At 28.2% G+C, this 23,028-nt stretch overlaps 1 protein-coding gene across 1 annotated transcript in view; it reads right to left on the reverse strand.

The window, feature by feature from the left end:
• Positions 1 to 23,028, reverse strand: part of LOC100203916 (uncharacterized) — a 121,972-nt gene that overhangs the window by 97,918 nt on the left and 1,026 nt on the right. The gene's annotated exons all lie outside the window — the stretch shown is intronic.

A 23,028-nucleotide genomic window follows, 5' to 3' on the forward strand; every position in this document is an offset into this window, starting at 1 on the left:
AGGATTTTAAATGGATGCACCTGAAACTTGGTTATTGTTTATTTATCTGCTTTTTTTTTTGCTCTCTCTTTTTGTGCAAACATTGTTACACATTAGTTTACATAAAGTTATTTAATATTTGGCGAGTTAGTTTATTTTAATGTTTATAAGTTTTTCATTTTATTTAGAAAAATTAGAGGATTCAATGGGTAAACAAAGTTTAACTGTATTTTATTTGTGTATTATAGATATTCAGTCTATAATCATTTTTAAGTTAGCCCTTAAAAAATGCGATTTAAAAAATTTGTTTTTGTTTCTGCTATTTAAATAAAAATAAAAATAGAAAAAAGAGCATTTTGAATAAATACTATATATAAAATAACTAAAAAAAAAACAGGTTAAAAAAAGCTATAAAAGTTGAGCAAGTGAACAAAAAAGTTTTTTGTTGTGATTTAAAATAAAACGCTTTTATTTTTTTGGCAAGCGCTTTTTTATGCGCTTGCCCAAGTTTTTGCAGGCGTGTGGGCGAGCACAAAAAGACTTGAGCAAGAAAGCGCTGGCTAAACAGAGAAGACTGGAAAATATAGCACTTTACTTTCAAAAAAAAGTCTATTCTATGGTCTTTTGGCTTTTTTTGATACAATTTTTAACATTTTTTATAAAAAGGCTTATATTTCAACAACTTAGCAAGTAAATATTTTGTTCTGAGGATTGTTTTTTGTTTTTATTTTTTGGTTTGTTTTGTTTTGTGATTGTTTCTGATTTTTGTTGTTGTTTTTTGCCTTTTGTTTTGTGCAAACTTTAATACATACTTATAGTTTTCATAAAATTATCATATATTCTGCATGTTAGCTTCTATCTTAAGGTTAACAAGTTTTTAATTCTATTTAAAAAAATTAGAAAACTCTATTGGTAAGCAAAGTTCAATTATGTTTCATTGTGTTTTATTTCAAATTTAACATTATACTTTTTAATGTTTGTGTGTGGTTTCATCTCTGTAAAATGCATATTAATAACTGTTTAATATATGTTAGTTTATATACCTTTTTTTTTTTTACCTCTACAATAGTGTCATCCGCAGGACCATCAGGTAATGTGTTTTGCATACTTATGCAGTATTATGAGTGTTATGTATATTAAAACTTAAAGATTAAATATCTTAATTTACACATTGATTAATTATTTTTTTTGTCTCTACATTAGCACCACAAGGAATAACATCAGGTAATCTGTTTTGCATACTTATGCAGTTTTATGGGTGCTATGTGTATTAAACAAAGTCTAAGTGGTTTTAAATAATGTTTATTGGTTGTTATATGCAGTATGTATTCAAATTTTTTTTTTAATTTTTAATTTTAAATAAATTGACATTTAAAAAAATTTTGTATTTTTTGAATTTTGAATTTTGCTAGTATTTTTTTCATTTCATTTTTTATAGTTTTACTATTTTATTTTATTTTTATTGATTTTTAATTCTGTTTTTAAAACCTAAACTTATAGCAGAACTCTTATGTGATAAAAGTTTTCAATAATTTGTCTATAAATTTCACTAATAATGTTAATAATGTAATAATGTTTCACGTCTTTTTATACTCATTGTTATTTTTAATTATACTAAATTTTTTTTGTATTAACTTTTATTTGTGTTATATAATTTTTGAAAGATTTCTTGATGGCAAATGGTAAATATATGTAAAAATTTTTCTTTCTCTATTTTATCTCTTTAATATGTTTAACAAATATATTTTATGCTAAGTGTATTCAGTAGTGTAGCCAGGATTTTTTAGATGTTTCAGATAGCACTTTCAACCGAACTTAAGTATGTTCATGTTTGTCAAATTAAAATAATTTGCAAAAAATGGATGTTGCTAAAGCTTAGGCACAAATATATTTTAAAAAAAGTTTATTTTTCTTACCCTGAATTTTTTTTTAGACAATACTAAAGTTAAGTTCATCAACAGGTTTTCAATATATCTCAAACAACAAAAATCATGCCTACACCAGTGGTACTATTGTTTGTTATTGTGTAAAGTTGTTGTTGTGATGTTTTGTGTTGATGGACAGCTTGGCTTACCTTCACATTGGTGTCTATTGTTAAAAATGATCATTAGGTAGCTTCATTACTGAAACTTTCTTCTAATCATTCACTAAAAGCCAAAATATCTTTTAAATAAATTTCTAACTTTTTTACCTCAGTGTGAATTTATATCTTTAGCTGTTTTGATAAAAATGAATTTAAAAAAAAAAAAGAGTATTACCACTCTTTCAATCAAATACTTGAGACTTTCACAGAAGAAATCTCACAAAGCAATGTCTTATTGATTGTTTAATATGCATAAATGAGCATTCAGTGTTATCAATAATGGTTTTTTTCATTTTTAGGTTTATTTAATTTAAAAGTCTTTAAATCGTTAATCATTTTCTAAAGGTGAAGAAGAATAATCATCATTTTCTACAAGGTGTTTATATAAATTGCAATTCAAATTGTTGTAATTAGTATTTTGAATGATTTTCACATTGCTACATTATTTTGCAGTTTAATATCACTTTGAATTAAATTATCTAAACTTGTCGGTCCTTATGCCAAGCACTTCACAGGTATGAGTTTTTTCTGTTTGTGCTTTATGCTGAAAAACAGATAAAGATAATTTATTTGACATACCTAGCTCCCTATGGCCCATTTTGCTGGTCCTCAATTGCTTTGTAAAATTAAGACTATTTTAATTAGAGGGTTAGAGTTTTACTATAGACTTAGCTTTTGAGAAATGTTTCTTTGTCATTAAATTTTAAAGTTATTTATGTTGAGTGCTTATGTATTCAATTAGATAAATCTGTGCATTCAACATACTTAAGAGACGATTTTCTTAAATTTTGAGTACATAAGTTCAGAATTTTTCTTTCAAAATCTGATCAGCTATTGAATGTTTTAAAAAGTAAATAAAAGTTTAAATTATTTGATATAATAAGGAAATTTAGAGTTGTAGAACTATTTTACCACACACCCATTAGAACTTTTATATTAGGGATGATCCATAAATTATGCAATGCTAAATTTCACTAATAAACAAAAAAAAAAAAATATCTTAGAAAAAAGTATAGAAAAGGTCAGTGTGGAATAGACTCACAAATACCCGTACTTTTATGGGTCAGATCATATATAATAAATTATAGTTTTTATTATATCACATTACAAGTTTCTCACATATTATGTTACATTGTGTTGTAATACAGTCTCTGACAGTCTTATAGAAAATAAGCTGTTTATTATCTTATAAAAAACAAGTCTTATAAAAAACAAGCTGTGGATTTTCTGTTTAAAAAAAATTATTTTTTGACAAATGGCCACTACTTTAGCAAATGCTTAAGATTTTAATCAAATGTATTGTAGGTTGTGGAAATTTAACCCATAAGTGTGGAACTTTATTCAAACCATTTGAGGTAAGTTGTCAATTTTTGATTCATGATTATACTGCTCAAATAAGTTAAAAACATGTGTACTTTTAATAACTAAACATCGTAGCATTGATATTATAACTGCAACTTTTTTAGCCTGAAACTGAAACTAGCACTTTAAAAAAAAAAAAGTCAACAGAGAAATAGGAGGATACTTAATCCTTGGATCAAGTATTCCACTTTATATTTCTTTTAAATTCATATTTAGTGTAATTTATTTTATTCATATTTAGTCTTTCATATTCTCTGTAAATACTCAGCTAAAATTGAAGCAACAAAGATAGTTCAACCCAATGCATAAAAAATGTAAAGGGGTTTATACCATATTTTCCATAAAAAACCGGCAAGAACAGTTTCTAAGCCAAACACCTCCTGGCAGCAATCCAACATCATATTCCAAAGGATGGATAACTTGCCCTAGGAACCTGAAATTTTAAGAACTCTTTGTTTGTTTTGTTCAGCTAAGCCTAGATAAACATTTAACTATTATGTAATTTATCCAAGAGACAATGGCACCATTTTACTTGAATTCTTCCACAAACCTTAAATAAGTTGCACCCTTTAGATTGTGTGGTTTTTTCAGTCCCACTAAAGACTTACTACTCCTAAGCAGCTTTTGATCTTTTGTTCAAATTACCTGGAGGAAATATTACAATTTACAATGCTGTTGAACTGCTTGGTGATGTATTAATTTGTGTCATGGTTCCTTCAAACATCATAAGTGGCTTTAAAATACTGAAACATAGCCAATAAACTTGATAATAATTATTGACTATGAACTAAAGACCAGTGCTGTCATAAACAAAAAATAACTAACAAAGCAATAATCAATAAGTAGAAAAGCTTTGTAAAATTAGCAACATCTATCTTTTTAATTTGAATGGGGAAAAGAGAAAAAAGGGGGAGAATTTCCCCAGCATCTAAATATCAGTTTTGTCTTTGATTTATAATCACATGATCTGCCCTCGGATTTAGAGTTGGTATTTGACAATACCAACCTAACTGCCAACCTGGAAGTGTTTGAGGTCAGCAAAAACCGCTGACCTTGTTTTTATTATTTTTGCCAACCTCTTAAAAAAATGAGGTTGGCAACTTATTGCCAACCTCATTTTCCTAATTCTAAGGGCTGCATGATGAACTTATTGATAGCACAGAATCTAATCCTGACAACTAAGTTTTAGTTTTTTCCTATGTTAAAAAACAGTCAAATTTTATGTTAGAGAAAGTTTTGTGTCTTGAAAGAAATACTTTTAATTATAATACTGAAAATTTAATTCCTGAAACAAAAGGAACAAGTGAAAAGCTGCTTTAATTTTCTTAAATTGAAAGATATCAGCAAAGTGAAACAGACAGCTGCAAAAAAACTGCTACAGCTGTCCATCAGTAGCCACGACTGTTGTTATTATAAAATTTAAACACAAATTTAATTGTCTAAATAATTGTTCTTCTTTAGCTTAATTTATTTCTACATTTTGTTTTTTTCTCTATTAAAGTATTTAGTTTGATTTAATTACCTGTCATAATTAGATAGAATTTGTTTGTTTGTTTGTTTTTTCAATATATTCACTTCTAACAAGGCTGCAACCAACCACTATTAGAGCTGGAAGTCACTGGAAGAGAGAAGATGAAATTTATAGAACAAGATAACAATTGACAGATGACTTAAAGAACTTAGTGATGACGTTAGGTTTTTGAATTATTTTGTTTTTAGTACTTTAGTCATTTTTAAATGCTAAAGAACTTAACTAAAAACACAGATATTAGCAGTACACTATTTAATTAAATTTAATTATAATTAAAGTTCAATAAATATGGCTGCGTATAAACTTTTTTTGAAAAAAATATATTTGTTTTTATTTCAATATATATTATTCGATTCTTCGCTGATCTATTGTGATCAGTGCCATCAGGTATAATAAAATCGTTACAAAGAAAATCGTTATAATAAAAACAAACCGTTAAAAGTTTAACGTTAAAATATATACAATAAAAAATACATATGATAAAAAATATATATGATAAAAAATATATACGATAAAATATATACGATAAAAAATATACAATAACATTCAAAAGAGCATGAGAAAATACAAAATAGCATTAAATGTTGACGCTAGATAATCTAATAAAAAATTAAGTATAGCAGGCTTAACAACTTGATTCGGAGGATTTATTCTAGGAATATTTTTTATATTAGATTTAGTTTGTAATTTATCATATTTTTCTTTCATTTACGTTTTTTTCTTAATATAATGGTAATTTTTTGATTTGTTAATTATATTATTAAAGTTAGTTATATTTTTCAAAAAAAGTTTATACGCAGCCGTATTTATTGAATTTTAATAACATTGTATCATATGACAAGAAAATGACTTTCAAAGATTAAATAACTACTTTTTACGGTAAAAAGATTTACAATGATACCAAGAGGTTACAGGATATGAAGATACGAAATGCTAACGCAAAAAACCAACTTGTTTTTCTTCAAAAGTGCATATTAAATAACATAACTGCAAAATTGTTTCAAATTGGGTCATTCCATGCCAACTGGACCAAGGCCCAACATGGACCCCCTCAGAGTTTGATGAAACTTAGTGGGTTTGTTAATATCAATAAAAAAAGCAATTTTTGAAAATTCCAGCGTAAAATCTTTTGCAGTTCATGAGATATATATATTTTTCCAAAAATTAAAACTTCAGTAGCAAAAACATAATTTGTTCATACTTTGAAGCTCTATATTTTAAAAAAAAATTTCAGAAAGCCTTCTAGTTTTTTTTATTGTATACAACTTTAGACTTACTTTAATAAAACTTTGACATTGAATTATTGAATGTCACATTTTTTCCATAATGGCTACCTAAAAAAATGAAAAAATTGTTTGCAAGTATAAAAAGTTAGTCAATATACAATATACAATATACAAAGAGTCAATATACAAAACCTGCAGTTTAAGAAGTGAAAAGAAATATTTTTTTAGTTTCTATATATGGTTGGTTTCTAAATTTTTAGAAATTTACTGATAAGATACAATTCAGTAAAAAATTATAGACCTCTAAAAATGACTGCGGCTAAAACTTAGGAAAATGTGCCTCCACTTCAAACCACCGGTAACCTAGGATCAACACTGGTTTTAATAGGATTTTTTTTTCTTCTAATTTAGTAGACTTTATTACAGTGAGTTCAGAAAAAAAAAAAGTGGGTACTCATGGGGAAGTTACAAAATCAGAACAATAAAAACTACACAAAATGCATTAAAACAATAAAAATAAAGTTATTATTGTACTTTAGTTTGTATTATATATTATAATACAAAGTATGTATGAATTTAAAAGTATTTCATAATCAGTACTAGAAATAAGTCTTTAGTTAAGCCTGAATTAAACTCAATTTTTAAATAGCTCTTTCCTGCCCCATCCATTTACTTTTTAACATTCACATTCTTTCCTTGAGCTGATAGTTACCATTACCATTTACAAGTTGATTGAACTTTTGAAGATGAAATTTTGCACAAAACATGCGTTATTGGAACGAAGCAAATATCCTCTTTATGTGGCCGAGTAAAAGTGTTTAAGGAAATAGACTGCTTCATAAACTTGATAAAAACATCTTGACTTTCTTTAGATATTTCCACAATATTGCCTAAAAATCATTTTGCACCATAAACACATGGTATAACTATTCCTGGTGAAAGAGAAGCAAGTGGAACTATATGCATTTTAGGTACATTTACATTAATATACATATTGTCAAATGACACCCGTCTCATCTGTAAAGTTTATGCAACATAATACTATTGCATCATTTCAAATGTATTGAAAATATATTTTGCCTACATCAATCATACATTTTCTCAGGTGAATTGATAGGATCTTTAAGTGATTATAAACTGGCCTTAGCTACAAGTCTTTGGATAGAGCCCCTAACAGCATAGCAAGCATTCTTTCCATGTGATGTAGCAAAAAAATGCCAATCTGCAGATACTTTATGATCTAGTTCATGGTGACATAAGTTAAATATGTTTTTATGACTTTTTGTATTGTGAACCTACACCATCATTAAAATAAAGGCAATAATTAAAGAAAGGCAACAACTCTTTTGTTTTATTACTTCATAAATGAAACAATGAATTGAGTTTGTATTGTGTTCCAAATGATCTGAAATGTTACAAACACTTTTACATTTTACGTAAAATATGATTTTTTTTTTTTTTTAAACATCTTCGCTTCCAACAAGGCTGCAAGCAGCCACTAATTAAAGTTGGAAGTTACTGAAAGAGAAAAGACAAAGATTGTAGAGCAAGATAACAATTGACGGACGACTTAAAGGATTGCAAATTATACAAATCAGGAAAGCAAGATGAGGAAGCGAATTCCAAAGAACTGATGTTCGAGGAAAAAAACTAGACGAATAAGCATTTTTGGAGCACTTAGGAACAGTCACAGAAAAAGGATGAGACTTAATTGAATGACGAGTAACACGAGAATGAATTTAAGTAGAAAGCACAAGAGACACTAGCTCTTTAGAGCAGTGCCCATTATAGTATTTGTAGAAAAGAGAAAGAGAAGCAACATTACGACGATGTACTAATGGTTGGAGGTTGACTGCAAGAGCAGTTCCAAATATGTTTACAATACATTTTTGCACCTTGTCTAAAAGAGAATGGGCATCATTAGAAGATCCACCCCAGATATGGCAACAGTATTCCATAAAGGCTGGAATTGAGATTTATAGTGATAGAGAATAGAATCCAAAGTAAGAAAGTGACGAACTCGATAAAGAGGTGCAACCTTAGCAGATGCTTATTTTGCAACTGTTTTGATATATGGTTTCCAAGAAAGATTGGAAGTAAGAGTTAATTCTAGAAGATAAAGAGTTTATAAATATAGGAAGATCTAAATTATTGCGATAACGATTGGCTGAAAAAAATTGAGTTTTATCTGTATTGAAGTTCACCAGCCACTGTGAGCCCCATGCTGCAGCATCACGTAAAGAATAAATGGTAGTATTATCAGCAAACAATGCCACCTTAGATGTGAGAATATCTGGAAGATCATAGAAGGATAGAACTTCGAGGAACCCCTAAAGTTACAGAATAAGAAGAAGAGTGCTGTCCATCGAGGACAACTTTTATACTACGATTGGAAAGGAAGGATTCAATAATCTTAAAGATGTTGCCATATACACCATAAGAAGAAAGCTCATGGAGAAGACCACTTTGCCAAACTTTATCAAAAGCTTTTGAAATGTCAAGAGCGATGGCTTTAACCTCTCCACCTTTATCTAATGCACAATAAAAGTTGAGGGGTTTAATGCCAGCAGAATCACTGACACTAGAGCCAAGCCATTCAGAGTGGTGAGCATTAAAGTCACCGACAACAACTATATTAGCTGATGCATAAAGAGAGAGGGCTTGGTCAATATGATCAGAATCAACATCAAAAAGAGTGCAGTCTTGAGATGAAGGAGAGCGATATAGAACAAAGAGAAAGGCAATAGAGTGAAGTGGTGCTAAACGAAAGCACATGAAAGAATAGTCTGTGGATTCAAACCTAGTTTCACAACAAATGGGTGAATTCTTACGAATGTAAATGCCCAGGCCAAGCATGTGACTATTGGAGTCTTTATTAATTAAAGGAAAATAACCATCAACACTAAGATCACAAGATGAGACAGCTGAACTCAAATTAGTCTCATAAAGAGCAAGTAGGTCTGGTGAACTTTGCAAGAGATAAGACTCAACAAAAGAAAAGTTACTTCGAAGACCACAAATATTAGTGAATGATAGGTTTAGAAAACTTGGTGATGATGATGGTTTTTTGTGTTTTATAGTTTTTGGTACTTTATTCATTTCAATTAGATTGAAAAACTTGACTTAAAGCATAGATAGTACTCAGAACACTGTTTAATAGCCCAAGCAACTGCCTCATAACTACTAATAAACCCTAAGCCGTAACAAAGGGCTGCAAATGTGCCTCCGCAATGCACATTAAAAGTACAAACAGGGACACCATCCATGCGCAACACGGCACTGTTAATACTTTGATATTTTTCAGCAGTTGATGGAATCAGCCTCTCTGAGAGCTACCACAGAGTTTGGGACTACCAGCCAGCCTCAAAACCATAAAACTAATAGAATCTGTTTACCCCTTAAGTCTTTGCCTAGGAGGCCTTCTACAAGACAGTAGCCGGGTGCATTTAACATCTGCCCAAGATGAGTATTTTTATCAAGACACCATCTCTAGCCTTTACTCAACCAAGAGCCCCAAGGCAGGAGGTGTTTTAAGTTGGAGTTGGCACCTCCTAGCCTTTACCTAAAAAAGCTTATCCTTCAAGGCAGCAGGACATAAAGCAGATTGTACTGGGTTACATGTTACCAGTAGTAGTAGATTACTTGGTAATGATTAAATATGATTACTTGGTAATTAATTTTTAGCTATATAATGGTGGTCTTTTAATTAGTATATTTGTTGACAAGCTTCTTCAATAAAATCATACATAGGAAGAGTGAGTGGAACTATATCATATTTTTTGTTGGCTTTTTGCCACTGATTAAAGGTGATATCTTCCATGCCATGTCTACCAAACAAAGCAGTAAGATACTCTTTCTGTCTTGATTTGTTTACTGACATACAACTAATGTCAAGAGCTCTTTATAGTCTGAAATATTTGGTATTTGTAATGCTAAAAGTTTTGCATTTTAGTGGTTCTCACAAACACATACTTAATGGAGACCTGAAGCACCTCTAATAGAAATAAACCACATTGGTCTAAGTTTTTAGTGTAAATTATTTAAAAGATTCATTGTTTATACATAATAATATTATTTATTTCATAATCAACTTGTGCACTATGTTGACAAGTCGAATAACTCTTATAACGTGGTATACGTTGTAATCTTAATTTCAAAATGATAATCAAATAAGTCAAATTAATGAGGAAGGGTGAAATCGTGAATGTATTGAAAAAATATTATAAAATTTATAATCATGATATTAAATATCAGGTAAATTAGACTAAAACACTTTCATTTCAGTTTTACTTAATAGGCTACTAATAAGTTTTATATGAAAACATTAAAAACTAAATTTCAATTTTTATATTTGTATGTTTAGTGGTGTGTTTGGGCATAAAGGCACTTCATACATCAGACTTAAAACCAGACGCACCATGTAAGGAGAAGTGTTCAATTACTATTTTTTCTAAGTTCTGGGAAAAAATGTGAACGTTAAAAAGTAAATGGATGGGGGAGGGGGATGGGGCAGGAAAGAGCTATTTAAAAATTGAGTTTAATTCAGGCTTAACTAAAGACTTATTTCTAGTACTGATTATGAAATACTTTTAAATTCATACATACTTTGTATTATAATATATAATACAAACTAAAGTACAATAATAACTTTATTTTTATTGTTTTAATGCATTTTGTGTAGTTTTCATTGTTCTGATTTTGTAACTTCCCCATGAGTACCCACTTTTTTTTTTTCTGAACTCACTGTAATAAAGTCTATTAAATTAGAAGAAAAAAAAATCCTATTAAAACCAGTGTTGATCCTAGGTTACCGGTGGTTTGAAGTGGAGGCACATTTTCCTAAGTTTTAGCCGCAGTCATTTTTAGAGGTCTATAATTTTTTACTGAATTGTATCTTATCAGTAAATTTCTAAAAATTTAGAAGCCTACCATATATAGAAACTAAAAAAATATTTCTTTTCACTTCTTAAACTGCAGGTTTTGTATATTGACTCTAACTAACTTTTTATACTTGCAAACAATTTTTTCATTTTTTTAGGTAGCCATTATGGAAAAAATGTGACATTCAATAATTCAATGTCAAAGTTTTATTAAAGTAAGTCTAAAGTTGTATACAATAAAAAAAACTAGAAGGCTTTCTGAAATTTTTTTTTAAAATATAGAGCTTCAAAGTATGAACAAATTATGTTTTTGCTACTGAAGTTTTAGTTTTTGGAAAAATATATATATCTCATGAACCGCAAAAGCGGTTTTACGCTGAAATTTTCAGAAATTGCTTTTCTTATTGATATTAACAAACCCACTAAGTTTCATCAAAATCTGAGGGGTCCATGTTGAAATCCTAAAATTTTGGTCCATTTGGCATGCAATGACCTAATTAAAACTCCAATATATACTAAAAAAGCAAAGAACATAATGAAGGAATACAGAAAAAAGCTATTAGTTCATGCTTGTAACGAAGCAAAACACAGATTATACTCAAGTAAGAAATTAATTGATGAATTAAATATATCTCTTCAGAATGAAGTAAGAGTAAATGACTATGAATTAATTAATAATATAACTAACAAATCAAAAAATTACCATTATATCAAGAAAAAAACGGAAATGAAAGTAAAATATGATAAATTACAAACTAAACCTAATATAAAAAATACTCCTAGAATAAATCCTCCAAATCAAGTTGTTAAGCCTGCTATTCTTAATTTAACTAATGTTATTTTGGATAAAGCAACAACTGAATTACTCAATCTAGGTCCAAAGTGTGTGCAATTACAGAGGAAAACTCCCTTATATGGACATTATAACAAATGTTGAAATGTGCACTTTGCAACTTTAAAAACAGGATAAATCAACACAGGCAGAATCTTAAAGACAAAACTGTTCTAAAATTTTGACAAATTCGTTTAACTAAGATTAAAAGATAATTTAACTAAACAACAACGTATATCTATAAGAAAATTAAAGATGACTTTGGATATTAGAATTTGTTCCTTCGATAAAGACACAGGTTTTGCATTACTATACGAAAGGGATGCATGTGTTAAATTAGAAGAACAAATTAAAAATAGCAGAGTTATTGATCATTACCCAACACCTTCACTTACTACCAAATTTCAAAAACAATTGTATAAATTAAGAAAAGATAAGTTGACACAACTACATATTTTAAAATGTAGCCATCAGATTGTATACCAACTAGAATATATGGAATGATTAAAGCGCACAAGCCCAAAAAAGATTACCCAATGCATCCTGTTGTATCAACAATCAACACACCACCATATAGAACCTCCAAAAAACCTCGTTAATATCATTCAACCAACACTAAACAAAAACAAAAATAGACTTATTAAAATCAAATAATTTTGTTAATGAAGCCAGACATTGGAAAATAGATCCAAATGAAGTTCAAGTTTCTTTTGATATAGTTAATTTATATCCATCCATACCCATTAACGAAGCTATTCCAGTTATTATTGATATATTAAATAATGACATTGACAACTTAAAGACTCGAACATAACTTTCGCTTTTAGACATACACCAATTAATAAAGTTTTCCTTGAGTGTTTGCTATTTTATATATGAAAACAAAATCCGAATAATACCTAATTTAGGTCCTATAGGTTTGTCCTTAATGGTTGTTATTGCGGAAGCGTTTCTACAAAACATAGAAAGAAAAGCAATTAATATAGCTACTATTCAAACGTGTGAACCAAAAACTTTCATGAGATATGTAGACGATTGTTACGCTTGCTTTAACTCAATAAAACAACAACAAATGTTTCTAAACATCCTAAACGAACAAAATCCTGCCATAAAATACACCGTTGAACTCGAAAACCACCAAAAACAACTTAATTTTTTAGATATTAATATTACGAAGACAATGCATGGATGGAGCTTATGAATTTCAAATACATCGAAAAGAAGCAATAACTAACATTCAACTTAAACCAAATTCAAATACCAGTCCTAATAATATCACTGGCGTATTCATAGGGTTTTTAAGTCGTGCAAAAATAATATGTTCTCAAAAATACCTCCAACAGAAAATTAATTTTTTAATAAAAATATTTGTTGAAAACGGGCATGAACAATTTAACTAATATCGCCAGAGACTATATTAAAATAGATGAAAAAAATACCAATTATCAACCAACTGACAACCAACCATCTATAAAACTACCATGGATATCAATTGTTGGCCCCAAACTTAGAAATGAATTTTAAAAACAAAACATAAAAGTTATATTAACATTATCTCCAAATTTAAAAAATATATTCTGTAACAATAAAACAATATTTCTCCAAATACAAACCCAGGCGTTTACCAAATGAAATGTTCATGCAACTCTATGTACATTGGTGAAACCAAAAAGAAAATTACATCAAGATGTATGGAGCACCAGAAAAAGAGTGAAAAAAGGAAAATGGGCCAGTTCTCTTGCTACTAAGAACTCCAAATTATGCTAAGGTACGTTTGATTGATTAAACCCAAAAACCATATCAGTAGCTCCAGAAAATCATATTCAAAAACTTCGAGAATCCCTTGAAATAAACAAAGCTTAAGTTTGACAAGTGTGAGGAAGTGGTGAAATGGTTCTTAATAGGGATGAAGGTGATAACATCAAAATAAAAGCTTGTGAGCCATTTTTTATAAAATTATCTAACGCCAACATTTAATCCTATTTTGTATTTTCTCACGCTCTATTTAATGTTATCTTTTAATGCTTTATTTTAATTATAACGATTTTCTCTGTAACGATTTTATTATACCTGATGCCGCTGATCACAATAGATCGGCGAATTATTGAACAATATATATTGAAATAAAAACAAATATATTTTTTTCAAAAAAAGTTTAAACGCAACCGTTTTTATTGAATTTTAATAACATTGTATCGTATGACAAGAAAATGACTTTCAAAGATTATATATATGTATATATATATATATACATGTGTAAATATATATATATATATATATATATATATATATATATATATATATATATATATATATATATATATATATATATATATATATATATATATGTATCCCCTATATCAGGCCAAGTTATCCTGCTATTGGTAACATGTAATCCAGTAAAAATCTGCTTCATGTCCTGTTGTCTTGTAGGATACGCATTTTAAGGCAACGGCAAGGAGATGCCAACTCCGACTTAAAATACCTCCTGCCACAACTTTTGCCTTTCTCAATCCCTAACTTAAATAATCAACTTACCAACTTGCTTTCCAGAAAACCAGAATCTCACCTAAAGACAAAGCTGAATTGTTTGCTAAGAACTTTTCATCAATATCATCTCTTGATTCCACTAGATGCATTATGCCTGATATAGCTGTCAAAAAGGTTGATCTATTAATTGACATTGGCATCACTCCAGCTTCTGTATCTAAAGTGATTTTCTGCTTAGACTCTTCTACAGCATGTGGTCCAGACAACATGCCTGTTATAGTCTTGCAGAAGTGTTCTCCGGAGCTGTCGTCTATACTTTCAAATTTATTTAACTGTTCTTATCAGAGTCTTGTTTTCCAGCCTGCTGGAAAGCGGCATCTGTTGTCCCTTTTTTCAATAATTCTGGAGAGCAATCTGTTTCGTCTTACTAACATCCCATTATTCTTCTTCCTATCATAAGCAAGGTTTTTAAATCTTTAATTAACAAACACATAATCTCTCATCTTGAATCTAATAACTTACTTTCTGATCATCAATATGGATTTCAATCTTCTCATTCAACAGCTGATTTGCTAACAGTAATAACTGATAGGTTTTATAATACATTAGATAAAGGTGGTGAGTTTAGTTAGATAGCTATATGTAAACACACATTTAAAGTAATTTTTCATAGACAGGGAGCATATTAATAGGTCTCATATCTTGAGGAGCCAAAGGTGACATTACCTTTTTGAATAGAAACTATATTAGACTCATTTATTAGGTACAATACCAGTACATGGTAAATGAAAAATAAATCTTTGTTGCGAATTTGTTAATTTCATGTACATATTTTAAGTGAAATATTATACTTCTATGACTCATATGTAATATATTTTTGATGAGAAATGGCAGTCATTAATTATTTCTAGCTAAAGTATAGCATATTGAAAATTGCTGTTAATTGTCAAACTGTAGCGATATCATTACGCAAAAAAATGATCAAAATATATATTTAATTTATTCAGGTAGCCTAAAATATGATAAAAATATTTTTGTTATGGGTGTTTTTTAAGAAAACCATACTAGTATTTTTTAAGAAAATCATAATAGTATGCATATTGCTTTAAGTCCCAGCTTTTAATTGCTAAAACAAAGAAAAATAAAAAATCACGCACAGAAATGGAAATGCCCAGTTTACAATCTTTCAAGCATTATTTCAGGCATTATTGCTTAAGCAGACGGTATAATCCTACTAAGCCCTATTCTTTCTGGGCTACAAGAATTAGTTAATAAAGTTCAAGCACAATGCAAAAACCTTTTTATCAAACTAAACATTGAAAAAACCAAGTTTATTATTTCAGGTAAAAATTCAATTACAAAAAATAAAATTCAAATTAACAATTTCTCCCAACTTTTCAATAATAGACTAAAACGTGTTGGATTGCTAAGGGATACGACCATATACAAAATACAGCTACTCTACAAACAGCAAATGCAAACGAATGCATTATTCAATTTCAATTAGTCTCCAAAACTCTTATAAAATCTGGAACTTGTTTTTGTCAGCCACTAACTATAGTACATTTGTTTAAATCTTTGGCTGTACCGATACTATCATACAGCCTAGAAATTTGTAATTATAACAATACATTTTTTAATAAATTAGACGCTGACAGAAGATCAACATTAGAAACTCCTCGTCAGCATATCAAAAATTATCTAAATTCCTTCTTTAAAATTGATGACATTTCTACAAAAAAAAAATCTAAAACCAAACTTTAAACTAATGGTATGAACTATAATAATTAGTTTTATACACTTTGTTTTTTTTTTACCTGTAATTTGGGTGATGAATAAATAAATAAAGTATGCAACAATAGATTTAACAATTTCACAAATTTGTTTTTAATTTAACGCTGTGTCTAGTGCAACGATACTGTGGCTTCAATTTTTTTCTCAAAGTCATGGTAGTGATTTATGATTGGTTGATTTTTTTTCTTTTATTTAAAGAATGCATGCCCAAACCAAAACCCTTAATCTACTGCGCCTATCCCTAAATCAGCTGATATATGTACGCTCACTGCGCCTATCCCTATATCAGTTGATGTATGTAAATAATAAAAATCAATATAACTTTTAATATACAACAATAATAGTAACTTTCAACAAATAACAAATAGTTAAAAAACATTCAAAAAGATTTTTCTAAGTGAAGGACTCAATATCAGATCACTGTCGAACATGAACCAGGGAGATACCACAATGCTAAACGTACAATGTGAACTTGAAATTCTTTTGTACAAATAAAACTTTTAAAATCAACCAATATTTGCAGCTGTGACTTAAAATAAACCAATCGACTTTACTACCGTGACTTTAAGATAAAAAATTAAAGCAACGGTACTGTTGCGCTAGACACAATGTTAATTAAAAGATATATATTTTTAAAAATAGATACACTCATTCTTTACAAATTGTTTTTTTTTCTTGCATATTCAATACAAGTTGATCAAGTGTTTCTTGAGATATATTTTTGAACTTATATAAACCTTAATTATTTTTGTCTAACCTAATATGATTTTTAACTTTATATTTTTTGTCACTTGTAATTGTATTTTGGATGTCAATAATATTATTGATGAGGAATTCATTGTACTTATTGACTATTAACTTATTACTTTCATCTTTAAATTCAATACTTTTGAGTACACACATACTTTTATCTGATGTATCAGCAATTTCCACATGGTTTTATCATCTACTTTCACTATATATACTTTATTTTTATGATATATGGTTTTAATCTTTTTAGTGAGAAAGTTTTTAAATTTTTGCATTTTTTGTATTTCCAATATTGTGTTTGACACATGGAGTCAAATACAATATGGAAATATAAAGTTAAAAATACTTTTCTACTTCATATTTAAAAATTTTTTCCATTCATAGTTTACTAGATATGTGACTTAGATATGTTCATTATACATAGTTTACAAGATATGTGACTTAGATATGTTCATTATACATAGTTTACTAGATATGTGACTTAGATATGTTCATTATACATAGTTTACTAGATATGTGACTTAGATATGTTTATTATACTAGGATCTTTTAACCAGTGAAAGTATGGTGTTCTATTGCTTAACATTATTTTTGTTTCAATTTTGATTATACTTCTTTTCTTTAGGTCTTTATAACTTTTTAAAATTTTATTTCTAGTCATAATTTTTTGTTAGTTTATAATTCATTTGCCATCAGGGCCTATTCTAGGAAAAAAATTTGGGTGACATTACCCCCTCATTCCAGGGAACTTTAGCAGAAAATCAGTGTTTTTTTTCGCAAAAAAAAAACAAAACAATATTTGCCGTAAAAACAAAAAAAACGTAAAATATAAAAAAAGGGTCCTCAAATTTTAATTTGGGCGGCGCCCAAATATAATGGATTCTATCAAAATGACCTAAAATAGCCCCTGGCCATAGCAATAGGTATGCAGAAATCACGATTTACAGAACCGATAAATGTGCTAAAATGCTGTGCCACATTTTTTGAAGTTTGCTTTTCGCCTGTGGGTTAGGAACAGTTATTGTAGCAATATTTTTTAGAATTTTATATTTACATAGATGTTTTTTAAAAACTCTAAAAGTTAAACTTTAATAATGTGTCTTTTGATTACAATAATTAACTTTATAAGTGAATTTATTCATGCATAAAATAGTGTTGCATTTAAAGTGTTCATCAAACATTGAAGACATGTTCTTCCTTTTTTCTTTCCATATCTTCCATTTAAGTTTACACATTTTCTATACACTTACAAATTTTTTTGAAAAATACTTATGAGCACTATCCCTATTTTAACCATCACTTTTGGTACTCTGTTTTCTGAAATTTTTATTTTCATATAATTAGTTTTATTATTAAATAATATGCTTTTTTTTATAAACCTTGTATGATTATATTAATATAAATTAATTTAGATAAAATGAGTGTTCTAATAGGAAGTTTGGTTGCATATAGTAAGAATTATATAGTAAAAAAAAATTATTGAAATTGGATAAAAAAAAATTATTAAAAGTCTAATATATATCTTTAAATAAAAAATGGTGTGTTTTTTTATTAGTTGCATTTTTATTGTATTTCAATATAAATAAGTCGGAAAATTCTAATGACCCTATATTTACAAGGGCGTCAGCCATAAAAAAGTATATGCAAAATATGTAAAAATAATTTTAAAGCATTATTAAAACAATTTCATATAACTATTTTGCCTCTTTAGCAATTTGTATAAGTATCAGTAATTCTAAAATATATCATACAATCACTATAAGGTATTTTCATATGCTCAGGCTTTTTGCAATGTCTTTAATTAATTTTTAATTTTTTATTTTATAATAAAACACATAACTATATATGGAACAATAACCTTTAAACTTTATTTTAATATGTGTTTTGTATATTACTAAGGCCATTGATATTTTTCAGCAGTTTGATAGTTAAAAATGTTTATAATTTTCTAGGTATAATATGGCAAAAATAAAGAATAAATAAATATTTTTTTAAATTTAAGGAAAATTTAAGAAATATTTAGCTGAAAACTTTAAATCGCTATCAGGAACAACCATTGAGTGTAGCAATGGACATATATTGTTTCTATTTATTAGCAATGGAGAGTTATACAAAAAAAACTGTTTCACAAGTGAACGAGTATTTTAACTGTAACACTTACTTTAATCAAACTAAAAATCTTTTGCAAAGAGCCAAAAAATGGTCAAAGATTTTTAAAAGAAAAAAAGAAAGTTGTGTTGCATTTTGCAATGAGCCTTTTGCATGCCATAAATCGTTGTCGACTTTGACAGTTTATTGCAGCCTAACTCCAGCAGTACTATTTAAAATGTTTAAAATTCTTCAACTGCTGCATCATTCGAACACAATAGTTTTACATTTCCAATAAGTAATGAACCTAATGAAGATAGTAAAAACTCAAAAGAAATACCAAGTCCTAGAAAACAAAAATAAATAAATAGGTTTTCTTATTTGTCTTCAAAATTAGCTAGTTCTTTGATACAAATATGTAAGAGTATAGCTTTAATGAAAGCAAAACTAGTTAACCTGCCATATAAATTAAAGGTTTCCAGACAAAGTGTTAAAAGGAAAAAAGAGATTATAAAAACTGTAAAAAATGAAGTTGGAGACTTAAAAAAAAAAATTACAAACATACTATTTAGCAGGCAAATGTGCATCTAATTTCACTACACAAGTAGTGAAACTTTTAACTTTTTTGATGGACGGCTCTGGCTTACGTTCATGTCGTGTTTAATGTTAACAATGATTATTAATTAGTTTCATTATTGAAATTAGTATTTTAATCATTAACTAAAAGCCAAGACAATTGAATCAAAATGTTTAAAAACATGTTTGTACTTTTAAATTTATTTTTTTTAGGTCAAAGGGGATAACCTGTCCTGCCACCTGTGAAAAATACGGAATGTTGCATCTTGTATCGTAGCAAAATCATAAATAAATAATATTTTTAAATATTATTTATTTATGATTTTGCTACGATACAATTTTACTAATTTTACAAAATATTCTAGTAGCGCACACATCGAGTGTGCGCTACTAGAATATTTTGTAAAATTAGTAAAATGTAATGGTTATTTTTTGCACTAGATTAACTTTTTTTAATATAAATAAAATTATTTATAAAAAGAAATTGTTTTTATTATTAGGGTAAATTGAACCGTCATCTCCACATCCACTCTCACTTAAAGATGAACCTTTCATATTTGGCGGTATTCTGGAAATATATTATAAGAACTTCTTGCAAATGAACATTATCAATTGCATAAAAAATGCACTTTTATGAAAAAAATTCCCAGTTTTTATGGTAACGAGATGGTTTAGTCCCCCTCTATCCACCCAGAGACGTCAGGTGGTTAGAGGCCAAAAAGGCCAAAACAACTTTTTTTAAGGGCGATTTTAATGTCGACCTTTTATTAGCAAACTAAGATAATTCAGTCTCTGAACTTTTAGACACCATTGCTTTAAATAACATTCTTCCCTTTATTTCATTGCCAATAAGAATCACGAATCACTTCAAAACTCTAATTGATAATATATTTTCTAATGCAACTTCAACAAATATTTTTGCTGGTAATTTTACTTCTATGGTATAAGATCATTTACCCTTATTTCTAATAACATCCATTATATAGAACCAAAATTAATCCTTGTAGAAGCTGCATTTTTTGTCGAAATTAAAAAAAAAAAAATTGTGAGGAATTATGTAGCGATTTCTCAAAAATTAGCTGGACTAATGTAGACAAAGGTAAGACTAATAAGTCATTTGAAGAGTTTTTCACAAATTTTAATTCTCTTTTAAAAAAACATTAAAAAAAGTCAGCAATTGCTGCTTATCAAGGGGTCTCAAACCTTAGATAACACGAGGAATCTTGACTTCAATTAAAATATGAAATAAAATATTTAAAAAATTTCTTAAAACAAAGAATCCTAATAACAAACTCAATCTAGAAAAATCTTATAAAACATATAGAAACTTTTTTGTTACTCCACCCATCGTAGTAAAAAGAACCATTACTCTAAGTTCTTCTCTGATAATGCCAAAAATTTGAAATCTACATGGGATGGTATTAGGAATCTTTTAAACATTAGTTTTAGAGTTAAGTCATTAGTTTAAGAGTTAACTCCTAACATTCCTAACAGCTAACTCTCCTAACTCCTAACACTCCTAACAACTAAACATTAGTTTAAGAGTTAACTCCTGCTTATCTTCTAACAACTCCATGATATATGACCCCATTAAAATTTTGGAATCTTTTAATTCATTCTTTGTTTCAGTTCCGGAAGAATTACAGAAAAAGATTCACTCATCCATTACTGACTTTAATAAATATCTTAAAAATCCTAATCTTAAATCAATATTCAGAAAATCTACAGACAAAAACGAAGTATTATCCATTATTCATTCTCCTAATGACAGCAAGGCTTTGGGACCTAACAGCATTCCAATATCTATTTTTAAAGCTCTTGCAAATGATATCTCTTCTGTACTTTCTGAACTGTTTAATCTGTCATTCATCACCGGTGTATTCCCTGATATCTTAAAAACTGCTTGTGTTATCCCAATTCATAAAGAAGACTCAAAACTTAAATCTAATAACTACAGGCTGATTTCATTATTATCAAATATCAGCAAATTTTAGAAAAACTAATGTATTCTTGTATTTACAAATTTTTGAATAATTCAGCTTGTTTTCATATTCCACAGTTTGGGTTTGGCTCAAATCACTCCACTTCTCATGCTCTTATTAGCATTACTGAAATGATTCGTGGTGTAATTGACAGTGGTTCCTTTGCTTGTGGTTTATTCATAGATCTTCAAAAAGCTTTTGATATGGTTGATTACAACATTTTAATAAAAAAATGAAACTACTACGGAATACATGGTATTGCTAATCATTGGTTTTCTTCATATATTAGGGATCGCACTGTTTTAATTAATGGATTTGAATCCAGACATAAAGTTATTAAATATGGTGTTCCACAAGGCTTCGTTCTTGGACCATTATTGTTTTTATTATATATAAATGATTTATCTTGTTCATTAAAAAATTCTAAGGAACATCATTATGCTGATGATACCAATCTTTTATATTACAAATCACTTACGACTTTTTGTAAAAAAGTTAATCAAGATCTCCATCGCTTATGTAACTGGTTAAATAGTAATTGTATTTCATTGAATGTCAAAAAACTATTGATAATATTAAAATTAAAATTAACAGAAAAAAACTTAAATATCTAAAATACCTTGGAGTATATCTTGATGAAAACCTATCTTGATATAATCAACTGTATCATCTGAAAAAAAAACTTACACAAGCTAACAGTATGCTTTCTCTAATTCATTACTATGTTCCTATCTAAACTCTTCAAATGATTAATTCTTCTTTATTTTCTTCTCACCTTTGCTATTGTTGTATTGTTTGGGGTCAAAAAAGCAATTTTTTACTTAATAGCATTGCTAGTTTACAACGCGCATCTATTAGAATAATGACGTTTTCACCAATGAGATCTGATATCCAAAAAAAATTTTCTGAACTAAAAACCCTTAAACTCCATGATCTTGTAAAGTTTTACCACTGTCTTTTTGTGTTTGACTTTCTCCAAAATAAACTTTTATTTTAATTAAAACAAACGAAATTCGCAATCATCACATCGGGAATACAGAAAATAGCAAGCTATACTCTACTTTTTTCAACACAATTAAATATGGTAAGTTTTCTATAAAACAACAATGTATTCCCAATGGAGCCAATGTATTCCCGCATTAATAAAAAAGTCTAAAAAAAATATCCCCTTGTTACAGATTATTTACTGTTCAACAGAATTCAATTTAAAAATATATTGTTAGAGTGTATTTCTTTATAATTTCTCTCTGTACTGAACTTGTCTTTGGTATAAAATTTCTTTAACGAATGAGTGGATTGATTTTTGTTTTATTTATTGTTTATCTGTATTATATTTATTTATCATTCTTTTATTATTGCTACATTTTTTATTATTATTATATTTAATTATTATATGTACATACAATTTATATTTATTACAATTATTCTTAATATTATTGATACTTTATTATTGTT

This window comes from Hydra vulgaris, chromosome 03 (assembly GCF_038396675.1).
Source record: "Hydra vulgaris chromosome 03, alternate assembly HydraT2T_AEP".
In the NCBI taxonomy this organism is placed as follows: domain Eukaryota; kingdom Metazoa; phylum Cnidaria; class Hydrozoa; order Anthoathecata; family Hydridae; genus Hydra; species Hydra vulgaris.